The sequence below is a fragment of the Pongo abelii genome, chromosome 3 (assembly GCF_028885655.2).
Source record: "Pongo abelii isolate AG06213 chromosome 3, NHGRI_mPonAbe1-v2.0_pri, whole genome shotgun sequence".
In the NCBI taxonomy this organism is placed as follows: domain Eukaryota; kingdom Metazoa; phylum Chordata; class Mammalia; order Primates; family Hominidae; genus Pongo; species Pongo abelii.
In genome coordinates, this window is record NC_071988.2 from 185,448,810 (window position 1) to 185,463,591 (window position 14,782).

Here is a 14,782-nt window from a genome sequence, read left to right on the forward strand (position 1 = left end):
AAATTTATAAAACAATTACTACTAGACCAGAGAAATGAGATAGATGGCAACACAATAATAGTGGGGGACTTCAAAACTCCACTGATAGCACTAGACAGGTCAACAAGACAGCAAGTCAACAAAGAAACAATCGACTTAAACTATACTCTAGAACAAATAGACTTAATAGATATTTATAGAACACTCTACTGAACAACTGCAGAACAGACATCCTATTCACCAGCACATGGAACATTCTCCAAGATAGACCATATGATAGGCCATAAAACAAGTCTCACTAAATTTAAGAAAATCAAAATTATATCAAGTACTCTCTCAGACCACAGTGGAATAAAACTGGAAATCAACTCCAAAAGGAACTCTCAAAACCATGCAAATACACAGAAATTAAATAATCTGCTCTTGAATGCTGTCTGTGTCAGCAATGAAATCAAGATGGAAATTAAAAAATTCTTTGAACTGAACAATAATAATGACACAATCTATCAAAACATCTGGGATATAGCAAAGGCACTGCTATGAGAAATTCATGCCTACATCAAGAAGACTGAGAGAGCACAAATAGACAACCTAAGGTCACACCTCAAGGAACTAGAAAAACAAGAACAAACCAAACCTGAATCCAGCAGAAGAAAAGAAGTAACCAAGATCAGAGCAGAAGTAAACGAAATTGAAACAAACAAAAAGAGATAAATGAAACAAAAAGCTGGTTCTTTCAAAAGATAAACGAAATTGATAGACTGTTAGCAAGATTAACCAAGAAAAGAAGAGAGAAGATCCAATTAAGCTCTGTTCGAAATGAAATGGGAGATATTGTAACTGATACCACAGAAATACAAAAGATTACTCAAGGCTACTGCTATGAGCACCTTTACGTGTACAAACTAGGAAACCTAGAGGAAATGGATAAATTCCTGGAAATATACAACCCTCCTAGATTAAACCAGGAAGAAATAGAAACTCTGAACAGACCAATAACAAGCAGCGAGATTGAAATGGTAATTTTAAAAGTCCTGGACCAGATGGATTCACAGCTGAATTCTATGAGACATTCAGAGAAGAATTAGTACCAATCCTATTAAAACTATTACAAAAGATAGAGAAAGAGGGAATCCTCCCTAAATCATTTTATGAAGCCAGTGTCACTCTAATACCAAAACCGGGAAAGGACACAATAAAAAAAGAAAACTACAGACCAACATCCCTGATGAACATAGATGCAAAAAAACCCTCAACAAAATGCTAGCTAACTGAATACAACAGCATATCAAAACAAAAGCAAAAACAAAAACAAAAACATAATCTACCATGATCAACTAGGTTTCTTCCAGGGATGCAGGGATGGTTTAACATATGCAAGTCAATAAATGTGATCCTCCACATAAACAGAATTTAAAACAAAAATCATATGGTCATCTCAATAGATGCAGGAAAAGCAACTGACAAAATCCAGCATTGCTTTATGTGTAAAACCCTCAGCAAAATTGGCATAGACCGGATATACCTTAAGCTAATAAATGCCACCTATGACAAACCTACAGCCAACACTATACTGAATCAGGAAACGTTGAAAGCATTGCCCCTGAGAACTAGAACAAGAGAAAAACGCCCATTTTCACCACTTCTATTCAACATAATATTGGAAGTCCTAGCCAGAGCAATTAGACAAGAGAAAGAAATAGAGGACATCCAGATTGGTAAAGAGGAAGTCAAACTGTCACTGTTCACCAATTATACGATCATATACCTAGAAAACCTTAAATACGCCTCCGAAAAGCTCCTAGATCTGATAAATGAATTCAGTAGAGTTTCAGGATACAAAAGCAATTTACACAAATCAGTAAGACTGCTATACACCAACAGTAACCAAGCTGAGAATCAAATCGAAAGCTCAACCCCTTTTACAATAGCTGAAAAAAATTATAAGAAAACAAAATACTTAAAAATATAACTAACCAAGGAGATGAAATACCTCTACAAAGAAAACTACAAAATGCTGCTAGAAGAAATCACAGACAATATTAGCTAGATCTTCTGAATGATCTGCTGTAGCTTCTATATTAGCACTTGCTGTTTAATCTTGCACTTTTTTTTTTTTTTCGAGACAGAGTCTCGCTCTATCGCCAGGCTGTAGTGCAGTGGCACGAACTCGGTTCACTGCAACCTCCATCTCCTGGGTTCAAGCGATTCTCCTGCCTCAGCCTCCCAGGCAGCTGGGACTTACAGGTGCGTGTCACCACATCCACCTAATATTTGTAGTTTTAGCAGAGACAGGGTTTCACCATGTTGGCTAGGATGGTCTCAATTTCTTGACCAGGTGATCCGCCCACCTCGGCCTCCCAAAGTCACCTTGCACTTTTATATCATAGAGATGTCTTCATTCCTTGAACCTCATAAATCAATCTCTGCTAGCTTCACAGTTTTTTCTGCAGCTTCCTCACCTCTTTCAGCCTTCATAGAATTGAAGAGAGTTAGGGCCTTGCTCTGGATTGGATTTTGGCTTACAGAATTGTTGTGGTTGGTTTTATCTTCTATCCAAACCACTCAAAGTTTTTCCATATCAGCAACAAGGCTGTTTCACTTTCTTATGAATCCTGTGTCTACTGGAGTAGCACTTTTAATTTCCTTCAAGAGCTTTTCCTTTACATTCCCAACTTGACTGTTTGGTGTAAGAAGCCTAACCTTTGGCTTATTTTGGCTTTTGAAGTCCCTTCCTCACTAAGCTTAATTATTTCTAGTGTTTTATTTAAAGTGAGAGATGTCAAACTATTCCTTTTATTTGAACACTTGGAGGCCTTTATAGGGCTATTAATTGGCCTAATTTCAATATTTTTGTGTCTCAGGGGATAGAGGCCCAAGGAGAGGGAGAGAGATAGGGAAATGGTTGGTATGTGGAGCAATCTGAACCCATAAAACAGTAATTAAGTTCTCCATCTTATATGGGCATGGTTTGTGGTGTCCCCAAACAATTACGATAGTAACATCAAAGATCACTGATCACAGATCACTATAATAGATATAATAATAATAAAGTTTGAAATATTGTGATAATTACCAAAATGTGATACAGAGGCACAAAATGGTCACATACTGTTGGAAAAATTACACCAATAGTCTTGCTCAATATAGAGTTGCCAAATCTAAATAAATACATTTATGGTAGCATCTGTAAAACACAAAGAAATATTAAATCAAAACATAAAATTTCCATTTTTGTTTGTCAAATTTAGTCAAATATTGCATATTATTGTGGTTTAACCTAAGACTATAACATGCTGTAGCATATTGGAAGTTTTGCTTAAGGTATTGTGAAAAATGTCAGGAAAGGAATGTTAATCAGGCAGTAAAGAGATTGAGAAAGAAAATGATAATTTTAGATGAGGGAAAAAGTATATTCTATACAAAGCAAAAATCTTTTAGATTTGAAGGCATAAAGTAACATATTCTAGGAAGTATAAGAAGCATGTAGCTGTTGAGAGAGCTAGCCAGACAATCTGGGTGTAAAATTTACTCTACCACTTAGTAGCTATAAGACTAAGACTATAATTAAAGCTATATATAATTTATCATATTATATATATAATGAGGCATACCTCATTTTATTGCACTTTGCTTCACTGCACTTCACAGATACTTTGTTTTTGTTGTTTGTTTTTCAAATTGAAGGTTTGTGGCAACTCTATATTGAGCAAGACTATTGTGAGATCTACCTCAGTGCCCAAATCTTTTTTTTTTTTTTTAAATCTCTGTATCTCTAAAGCCAGCAGGGTATTTTATACATAGTACATGTATTCATCAGGTGACTGCAGAGTGTAAAAGTAAATGAATATATGGAGAAATTCTGAAGTCGAGAGGCAGATAAGGTGATTAAAAGGAGATGATAAAATGCTTTATTTGAGGGTACAAAAATTAAAGGTACAGCTATTAGTGTATAATTTAGCTAAATCCCAAAAAACAGGCATCAACATTGGTTATAAAACATACTTTTTCTATTGCTCTCTTACGATTAATGGTAAACCCATCTGTTGATTGCTAAGGGAGATATTTTCTATTTCTATTCCAAAATACACAGTCATGCTGAAGGACACAAGTCCAGAAGGAACAGCAATTCTAAATGGTTAGGAAATACGTTATACAATCTAATTCAAGTCATTCTTTGAAAATGGAAAATGATATGAGTCTTAGTCTTATGAATGTTTAGAAAGTGCACTTAAGATCAAAGAGAGGACAGTGAAAGGAAAGCTTTTAGGAGAAGGCTTTAAGATTGAAGACATACTGTCCAGCTTTGTTCCATCTTCCACTGAATACATGTATGGCTGAGAAATTGCCTTTAAAAATATTGGATGTGACTTACCTAAGAAGGAGTTTTAAAGATAAATGTAAGCCAGCACCAACAGCTATTTTCCATTCATTTTATGAGAGAAGAAATAGATTTTTAAGATATAAGTACAAAGCTGGAAAGGGTCAAGAATGAAGATGACTGATATAATGGGCATAGGTGACATTTGGAGTTCTTAGATTGTGATTTGTAAACTCTACAGTTTATGAAAAAATCTGTAGAGTATGTCACCGCTGCTTCGTGGATAACCTGGAATCTTACACAAATACTTCTTCAATATACCTCCTTATACCTTCCTATTCAACTTTCCTCTGTAAATTTAAATATCGTTATTATTTCTCTTGTCACTTGTTCAAAGCTTCTATGATGTTAATCCTTTTGTTTCTTAACTCAAAGCCACTCCTTCTTTTAATGCCTTCATCTCTAAAAATTTTATAGCATTCTCTCGGCATTGATTTCTAAGCCTGTACCATGCCTCGTCCTCCACTAATCTTAAAAAGCCATTTTCATAAACCTATTACTTTTTACGGGATCTTTTTAGTAGATAAAATTCTCAAAAGTCTTGTCATATGTTATTGACTTAATTTTCTCATCACTTCCTTCATTCTTACCTATTATAATCTGAATTCTACTTCCTTTTGCTATTGCATCTGTTCTCTTGAAGGTTCTAGAAAAAGGAAGGGATAGTTAATTGAGTAAGGTCCCAAGAATATAAAAAGTAATAGAAGAATAAATAAAAAGAATAGGTTTTTTTTTTTTTTTAAATCTAGGTACAAGTAAGCCTTGAAAAGGAAAAAGTACTGCTGAAATTATGGGATGTCCCTCAGAGAACAGAATGAAGATAAGATGTTGGCCAAGCTGTGTCCAGATCAGAATATTGCCAGTCAATGTGCAATGATGCCATATTGGGGAGTAGTACCACAGTATCTGATCTCTGTGGACCCAGCAAAAAGAAGCCCAAAGAGCCAATGTCTTAACTGGAAATTCATGAACTTTATATCATACAACAAAGAGAAGCTATTATCACTGTAACTGAAAAAGTGTTTTTGTTATTGTTGTTGTTTTTGTTTGTTTGTGTTTTTTTTTTTTTTTGAGACAGAGTCTAGCTCTGTAACCAGGCTGGAGTGCAATGGTGTGATCTTGGCTTACTGCAACCTCCACCTCCTGGGTTCAAGCGTTTCTCTTGCCTCAGCCTCCTGAGTACTTTGAACTACAGGTGCATGCCGCCAAGACCAGCTAATTTTATTTTATTTTTTTGGCCTCCCAAAGTGCTGGAATTACAGACCTGAGCCACCGTACCAGGCCAGGAGTGGTATCTTGTATACACATGATAGAGGACATGTCTTCACTGTATTAATTTCAAGTATTCTGATTGTGTAGAGTATGGAAGAAGGAATAAAAGAAAGGATAAGAAACGCATGCAGTATTTAAATTGTGAATGAGAGATATTAGACTGAAGGCTCCAAGTGTGTGAAAGCCTCTATTACTTGCTGTCCTGAAGCTAGGAATCCAAGTCCAAAATCTCTTTTTGCCGGTTTTCACCATAGTAGCTAAGAACAGGGATGGATATTTTTTTTCTTAAGGACTGTAAATTTATTAAGGTTTCTTGCCTTTCTTTCCACCTGTACCAAGCCAGCTTTCCCGGGAGGACTCCATAGGCATTGGTCCCACAAATACATCAATCTTTGTTCTTTAAAATATCTGTACTTTAAAATACCTGACTTGATAATCACCATTCTCAGATATGATACTCCATATTGGAGTGGTTGCATAATCTATTTGTCCAATTATTACTTGGTAAGAAGGAGAACAGTTTCTTACCAAATATATGCAAATAACTACCATAAGGTAACCTGCCACAAAAAAATAAGGAGATTTACTTAAATTTTCCAATTCTAGCAGGAGAGGGTGTCATGAGAATCAGATATTATTTCTAAAATGTTTCACTGGAATTTGTAAAATCAGTGTTGGTTAGATAGCTTAAGAAGAAAGAGAAGTAGCTTCCTTATATATCTAAAAAAAATTGTAAAAACAAAATCAATAATACTGCAAACAGATAACCATAATACATTTTCCCCCATTAGTTCATTTAGTCATTAATTGTTGTCCTGTGGGATCATGAGTTAGCAGTCACATATATCATCTGCTTCTTGTCTGGAATTGAGTTCTGGGTATCCTGATTCAGTCCACTGATATGTTTGAAAGTTGTCTAAACGATATCTGCTCAGAAGTCTGTCTTCAAGAGTCTGTTATCTGGATAGTCAGTAGTTTAAGTACCTAGTAGAGTCTCTTACTTAAGTCTCTAAAACTGTCTTATTTGCTGAAGAAAAAATCTCTGATTTTTGGTTTTGGCAGAGACTTCAGGCAAGCATCAGGTTCAAATGAAAACTGTCTGTGGATGATGGTTATTTAAAATGGCTGTACTTAATTTATTCCTAATAACAGTTAAATTTGAGAGGTCGAATGAGAGTTCAAAATAAGAATAATGCAAGTGACAAAAAAAATTGTTTCTGAGGCATACAAAACAAACAACAACACTCTTCCAAAATCAAAGTTAGACAAAATATTCCTAAGGTCAATAATTAAGCCTATTTTCAAGACATCGAATATCACATCTGATTTACACAAATGTATGAACGTGATTTTTATTAAGAGGAAAACTCAAGATATGTGATAAAGTCGTTCTGAGACTTAATTTTATAGATCAAGTATGTAAAGCAAAAAAGATGCAATAAGTCCAGAGTAGGGCCTAGACATCTGTATTTCTCTCAAACTCCAAGGGTAAGTCTGATATGCATGCTCAATTGAGAAAATTGAGAACTAGTGTCTAGCAGATGTTATATTTGAATTAAAAAGGTATTATTATCATCAATTGACATTTTAAATAATAACTGAAATTATGACTACTATTTATTATCAAATATTGGGCAAAGCAGGAAGCTGTAAGCTATACAAAGACCGGACAAATATTCCAAAGAGCTTTGATAACTGTTTCTCTTGAGATTGAAACATATTATGGACAGTGAGGACATTAACAACTCTCTCTAAACTTCCATAAAGCATGTAATTTCTTAAATATTGATATGAATAATATTTTACCTATACAAAGTTAGGTCAATGAAGGCTGAGAATCAGTAACTATTCCCATGCAACTGTTACCATAGTAACATATCAAACAAACTAAATGCTTTCTAGTACTTCTATTTATAAGGTGAAAAAAAATATTTTATTTTCAGGTGCCCTTTGGGCTATCTCAAAATATTTTCAGGTATAAAAGATATCCTGACAATTGCATTCATTTTTTATGTGTTTAGAATCTGATTTGAAGAATGCAAGAAAGAAAATAGAAGAGGAGATTTAGATACTTGATTAAGATATGGTCTGATAAACAATACTTGGTTACATATTTAATAAAAGTTATAATAAAATGCTTTTTTAAAAAAATAGGCTCCACAATTTAAAAGAACATTAGCTCTTTTATAATTGAAAATATTTTCATATTGCGGACAAAGGTGTTAATCTATAACCCAAGGAAGAAGCAAGACTATAAAAATTGAACAAACTGTAAAATTTTAACACATTTTACAGACTTTTTTTCAGTCTCAGGTATGATAAATCAAGGCGAGTAAAATTTAATTCCCAAGTTTTCTTATGTTTTGCTATCGTCTTATTTTAAAAATATCTATATATCTAATGATTATGTATTAATTAAAACAACTTTATATCAATCAATTTTTTTTTTCTGAGACGGAGTCTGGCTCTTTCGCCCAGGCTGGAGTGCAGTGGTGCAATCTCGGCTCACTGCAAACTCCGCCTTCCGGGTTCACGCCATTCTCCTGCCTCAGCCTCTCGAGTAGCTGGGACTACAGGCGCCCGCCACCGTGCCCGGCTAATTTTTTTTTTGTATTTTTAGTAGAGATGGGGTTTCGCCGTGTTAGCCAGGATGGTGTCACCTCCTGACCTCGTGATCCGCCTGCCTCGGCCTCCCAAAGTGCTGGGATTACAGGCGTGAGCCACCGAGCCCGGCCTCAATCAGGTTTTAAGTTATCTAAAGGTCTTAGAATTTATCTTTAAGCTGACATATGACAAAATATGATTAGTCTTGAAACAATGTTTATCAGAATAATAATACAATTAAGGTGCATAAAAACTTAAATTTTCATAATTATAAACTTTATGTTAAAGTTAGCTTATTTTATCAGTAAGCCTATAAAAGTTTATAAAAAACAAACTCAAATGTAATAAAATATAAGTTGGTCTTAAACTTCACATCGATTAATCAGAAGACAGTTTTTTAAATTAAATCAAAATTGTTAGATTGGGCTTCTTTGCTTACAGATTTATCTTAATTTAGCTTGAAACCTTAAAACATTTGTAAGTTTTTGTAAGAAAATAAATTTTAGATCTAAAATTTTTTTAATTATAAGTTTAATATCTTTGTTTTCTTGAAACGTTAGGAATATTTGATTTATACAAGCACTGATTTATCTCTATAAGCCTACTGAAATACAATTCCTTCAGTTAAAGTTACTTATAATCTAAGTTATTAATATTCTCCTACATAGGAGAATTTTGGCCACAGGTCAAGAGACACAAGAGACAGAGAAACAATGGGGTTCACTGGTTCAGATATCAAAAAGCTGTTATTTTTCCTGTTGAAGCCCAACTTCTTAATTGATCTGAGATTAAACTAGGCAAATAAAAAGCACACAAAAGAATCATGAACCAGTCATCGTAGTCTCTAACAAAACAGTGAACATATCTCTATGTCCATTAATCCATTTGTAGATCTCACCAAATGGTCATATCCATGATCAGCTTCATCCGCGTGCAACCTGTGCAGTAGTGCAGACTTCTACACTTGGTGTAATTCTCTGCTCTTGCTGACTTGAAATTCTTAATATTTTTTTAACAACGGGTTTTGTATTTTTATTTTGCATTAGGCCCCTCAAATTATGTAGTCAGTACTATTATTTTTCTTTTTCAGAAAGTCTTGGCAATGTTCAGACATTTATTTTAATACAAAAACTTTAGAACCAATCTATTTTCTCCTCATCCTAACCACCCTAGTACACCTCACCCACTCCCCACACATCCTTTTGGTATTTTATCTGACTCATTCATTTGAGAAGAATTGGCATTTTTATTATTTTGAGACTTTCCATCCTAGACATAGTTTATTTTGACATCTACTCAGATCTTGTTTTTTTTGTGTTTATTTTGACATCTACTCAGATCTTGTTTTCTTTGCTTCAGTAAAATTTTATACTTTCTTACAAATAGAGTTTGTACTTTGTTAAAGAAGCTATTTACTCTTTTTTTTCGTTATACTTTAAGTTCTGGGATACATGTGCAGAATGTGCAGGTTTGTTACATACGTATACATGTGCCATGGTGGTTTGCTGCACTCATTAACCCGTCATCTACATTAGGCATTCCTCCTAATGCTACCTCTCCCCTTGCCCCCAAACCCCCGACAGGCCCCAGTGTGTGATGTTCCCCTGCCTGTGCCCATATGTTCTCATTGTTCAACTCCCATTTATGAGTGAGACAGATGCTGGAGAGGATGTGGAGAAATAGGAATGCTTTTACACTGTTGGTGGGAGTGTAAATTAGTTCAACCATTGTGGAAGACAGTGTGGTGATTCCTCAAGGATCTGGAACTAGAAATACCATTTGACCCAGCAATCCCATTACTGGGTATATACCCAGAGGATTATAAATTCTACTATAAAGACACATGCACATGTGTGTTTATTGCAGCACTATTCACAATAGCAAAGACTTGGAATCAACCCGAATGCCCATCAATGCTATTTACTCTTTATCCTTACAATCTCCTTACAAATTGCCACTTGAATAGCAAAATAAATGCTTGATTCAAGAGCCGGGTGCAAAAAAGTTTGTGAAACAGATTTAAGAAAGTAGGGAGGGAGAGTGGAAAGGAAGCAGAGGAAATCAATTGTCTATAGGTGTTTCAGTACAAATTCAATGTTAGAAAAAATAAAGAAAAGCCTTCTTGCTGAAATAGGATGACTTTTATGGGCTGGATTCATTTCTCAAGCCAGCAACTTGTCATGTCTACCTGGTACAAATGAGCCCCAATAAACTAACTCTGTGGAATTAAAATTTTTCTCCTTACATACTCCCAGAAACTTTAAAGTTACATTTAATTTTTAATTTTTATTTTAAGGATGTAGCTTTGGTCATGTTACTAATGTTTCCTTTTATGATTCAGTTGTTAAACATATTTTTAATACATCCAATAGAATTAAAATGACATATCACATCTGAGAGGGATAAATTAATTCTGACTAAAAGAAGCAGGTTTTCTGAAGTGCAGGGCACTCTGCCCTAGACTGGCCTGGCTTGTAATAGCGGCACATTTTGCCCAGCACACGCGCTTAAGATTTCTACTATTAAGAGAGCAGATTTTTACCTAATTTGTGGAAATTAACATAAAAAATAGGAGAAGGTGTTGGAACAAAGGTAAATATAAGGTTTAAAACAAGTACATTGATTATTATCTTTCAAATGCTCTTTTTATACAGTATAATCCACAATATACTGAAGTTAGGTTAATGTAAATCTACTAAGTTCATGTAATAAATACACACCATGACAGATAACCAGGAATGTTACTGGTTATAATAAACAGAGCTATGGTGTATCAGTGACAAGTGGGAATCTGATACCCACATGAAAAAATGCACATAGCCGTACATTATCCAGGAATTTTGTCACAAGTCAAGAAACAGATGTCTCCTATGAATCTAAATAAATAGTAGGGAAAAAAGAAAACAATCTACTGGTCTTTCAGAAATACATAGCAAATTTTAACTTCCTCTATCTTATCACACAAAGCACAAATGAGTGACAGCCATTTTTTTCTTTTCTTTTCTTTTCTTTTTTTTTTTTTTTGACATGGAGTCTCACTCTGTCACCTAGGCTGGAGTGCAGTGGCAGGATCTCGACTCACTGCAACCTCTGCCTCCCAAGTTCAAGCGATTCTCCTGCCTCAGCCTCCTGAGTAGCTGGGATTACAGGCACGTGCCACCACGCCTGGCTAATTTTTGTATTTTTAGTAGAGACGGTGTTTCACCATGTTGGTCAGGATGGTCTCGAACTCCTGACCTCATGATCCGCCTGCTTTGGCCTCCCAATGTGCTAGGATTACAGGCGTGAGCCACTGCGTCCGGCCGAATGAGAGTCTTTACCAGATTTCTTCTCCTTAGTGAGACTGAAAATGCCTTTCATAAGTCTTGAATATTCCATTTCAAAAATGCATAGACAGATAAGGCATAGAGACTTGTCAGAACTTGTAGACTGCATGAATCAGGTGCTACCATCTTCAGTATTCCTTACTGTTGTTCTTGGCTTTGCTCCCCTGAGATACTCAGCAACAATGTTTTGACAATAGTTGAGTGATGGGAGAAAAGACTTTATTAAACAAAAATTGTGATCATTACCACCACTCCAATCTATAATATATGTTGAATTCATAACATGTTTTTGTGTGTTAAAGTAACTTCCTACTTACAGGATTCATTTTTACCAATATTAGGAGTAAAACAAGAAAAAACACTGTGATTTATTGCTGGTTCATAGTGACTTCATTTAAGGAGCTTTTGCCAGAACCAATATTTTGAAGTATTGGTTGGCGCTGTGACAATTTCACAACTGTCAATGAATAATAACATTAAGAATGGAAAGAAGTATGCCTTTCTTTCGAAAAGTAGAAAAGGGGTAATTATGAAAGACAGTATTGGAAATGATGACGGGGTATTCCCAAACAGATCAATTTTAGAAACAAAAACTTGGACTTCAGGACCTGGAAACAGATGCACTTAAAATCTTCCATGCCGACATACCAACATCCTTCCAAAGTCGGCTTACCTCAGTTTGAAGACTGTGAACTTCACTTGCTAGAAGCACTTTAATGAGATCTCTTTAGTTTAACTTCCTATAGGACTTTTAATAATATGATCTCTTTAAATGGAAGATTAAAAAGAACTATAATCCAGATGTAACAGCATCAAGATGCAACTGAATTTTTGTGGAAATTGTCAGTCTGGTTTTAAAATTTATATGAAAATTAAAAGACCAGCAATAGCCAAGGCAATCTTGAAAAAGAAGAACAAAAAGTGGAGGAAATGGAGAACTTAACTACTGAATATTAAAGCTTATTATAAAGCAAGGATAATTAAAACAGTACAGTATGGGCATCAGAATAGACAAATAGACCAATAGGACAGAAACAGATCTACACATGCACAGTCCTTTGATCTGTGAGAAAAATAACACCATGGTGCAGTAAGTGAAGGGATGGTATTTTCTTTAAATGGTGCTATGTAGTTGTGCCAATATGAAAAAACAAATTGCGTCTCGACCCCACCTTCACACCACACACAATGACCAATTCCAGATGAATTGTAGATTTGTATGTAAAAGATAAAAATATAACATTTGCAGAGGAAAACATAAGAAAATATATTCAATAATCTTGGAGAAGGCAAAGATGTTTCAAACAGAATACAAAAAGTGCAAACGAAAGAGAGAAAAATGATAAATAGTACATCAAAATTAACTCTTTTCTTCATCAGAAGAAACTCTTAAGGGAGTAAAATGGAAATACACATAGTGACAGAAGATATTTGAAATACCTATATTCCAATAAAGGGTGTATATCCAACATATATATTCATAAAAATCAACAATATACAAACAACCTATAGAGAAAAGACAAAAACCAAATGTTGTGGAGACTGAGGTGTCACCTGAACTTTTCTTTTCTTTTTTTTTTTTGAGATGGAGTCTAGGCCTGTCACCCAGGCTGGAGTGTAGTGGCAAGATCTCAGCTCACTGCAACCTCCGACTCCCAGGTTCAAGCGATTCTCCTGCTTCAGCCTCCTGAGTAGCTGGGATTACAGGCACGTGCCACCACACCCAGCTAATTTTTGTATTTTTAGTAGAGACGGGGTTTCACCATGTTGGCCAGGCTGGTCTCGAATCCCTGACCTCAGGTGATCCACCCGCCTCAGCATCCCAAAGTGCTGAGATTACAGACGTGAGCCACTGCACCCAGTCTATTTTCTGACATGAGAGTATAAATTAGCATAATGACTATGGAGAAGTTTGCAAGAATAGCAAATAAAAATAGAGTACCCATTTATGTAAAAACATTTGGCAGTATATACTAAGGATGAATATATGTATAGCCAATGAAAGTAATTCTCCTTGATTTATATAACCAATAAAAATAAGTTAATGTGTTCCCCAAAATACTGGTACAATAATGTTCATAGTAGCACTACTTGTAATAGCCCCCAAATAAATACACCCACATGTTCATCAACAATTTAAATAAATACACTGTGGCATATTCATGATCTGAAATACTGTACAGCAGAGAATGAAATGAACATGAAGTATAGGTTACAATATGGAAAATTCCATAAACACCATATTGAGCAAATAAAGCCAGACATAAAATAGCATACACTGCATTATTCCATTTACATAAAGTTCAAAGCCAGGCAAAGATAGTCTATAGAGTTAGAAGTTTAAATAGTGGTTGTCTTTGAGGAGGAAGAGGAGGTAATCCATGGAAAGGGACAAGAAAGTGGCTTCCAGCGTGCTGTAATGTTATAATTCTTCAGGCGGGTATGAGTTAGATAAATGTATTCACTTGTTGAAAATTCATTGAGCTGTGCACAAATGATTTGTGCACTTTATTGTTTGAATGCTAGACAACAAAAGAGTTTATTAGTTTTTTTAATTCAAAAATACATGAAAAAGATTTAATGTACATGAAAACAACACCATTTCTGTGAGGGCAGGTTGGTATAAATAAAGTTACAGTATTCCAACATCTTTGCATTTGTCCAGAAAGAAGGTAAAAGTACCAATTAACCAAATCAGCAAACTTCTAATAAATAAATTTCATTTCTAATAAATAAAATTCACTTGTTATCTGGTTGAACTAGATTTTTTAATATAATGAACATCTAACATATATTTGGCATTAATTCCTTACCTAGAGAGTAGTTGCAGAGGTTAGGTATGTGTGCATAGACTTGACCCATGCCAAGGCAGTAGAATAAATTTGCATTTGCTCCCTTCTTTTTCCTATAATTCCAGAAATTGGTCACACTGGTAAAGCTGGAGCCACACTATTGCTATTTTGTAACATTTTGTCTTTATAAAATTAGTATTTATACTGCATATAAAATCTATTTAAATAGAAAACATAGGCTGGGCGTGGTGGCTCACGCCTGTAATCCCAGCACTTTGGGAGGCCAAGGTGGGTGGATCAGGAGATCGAGACCATCCTGGCGAACATGGTGAAACCCCATTTCTACTAAAAATACAAAAAAATTAGCCGGTGTGGTGGCGGGCGCCTGTAGTCCCAGCTACTCGGGAGGCTGAGGCAGGAGAATGGCG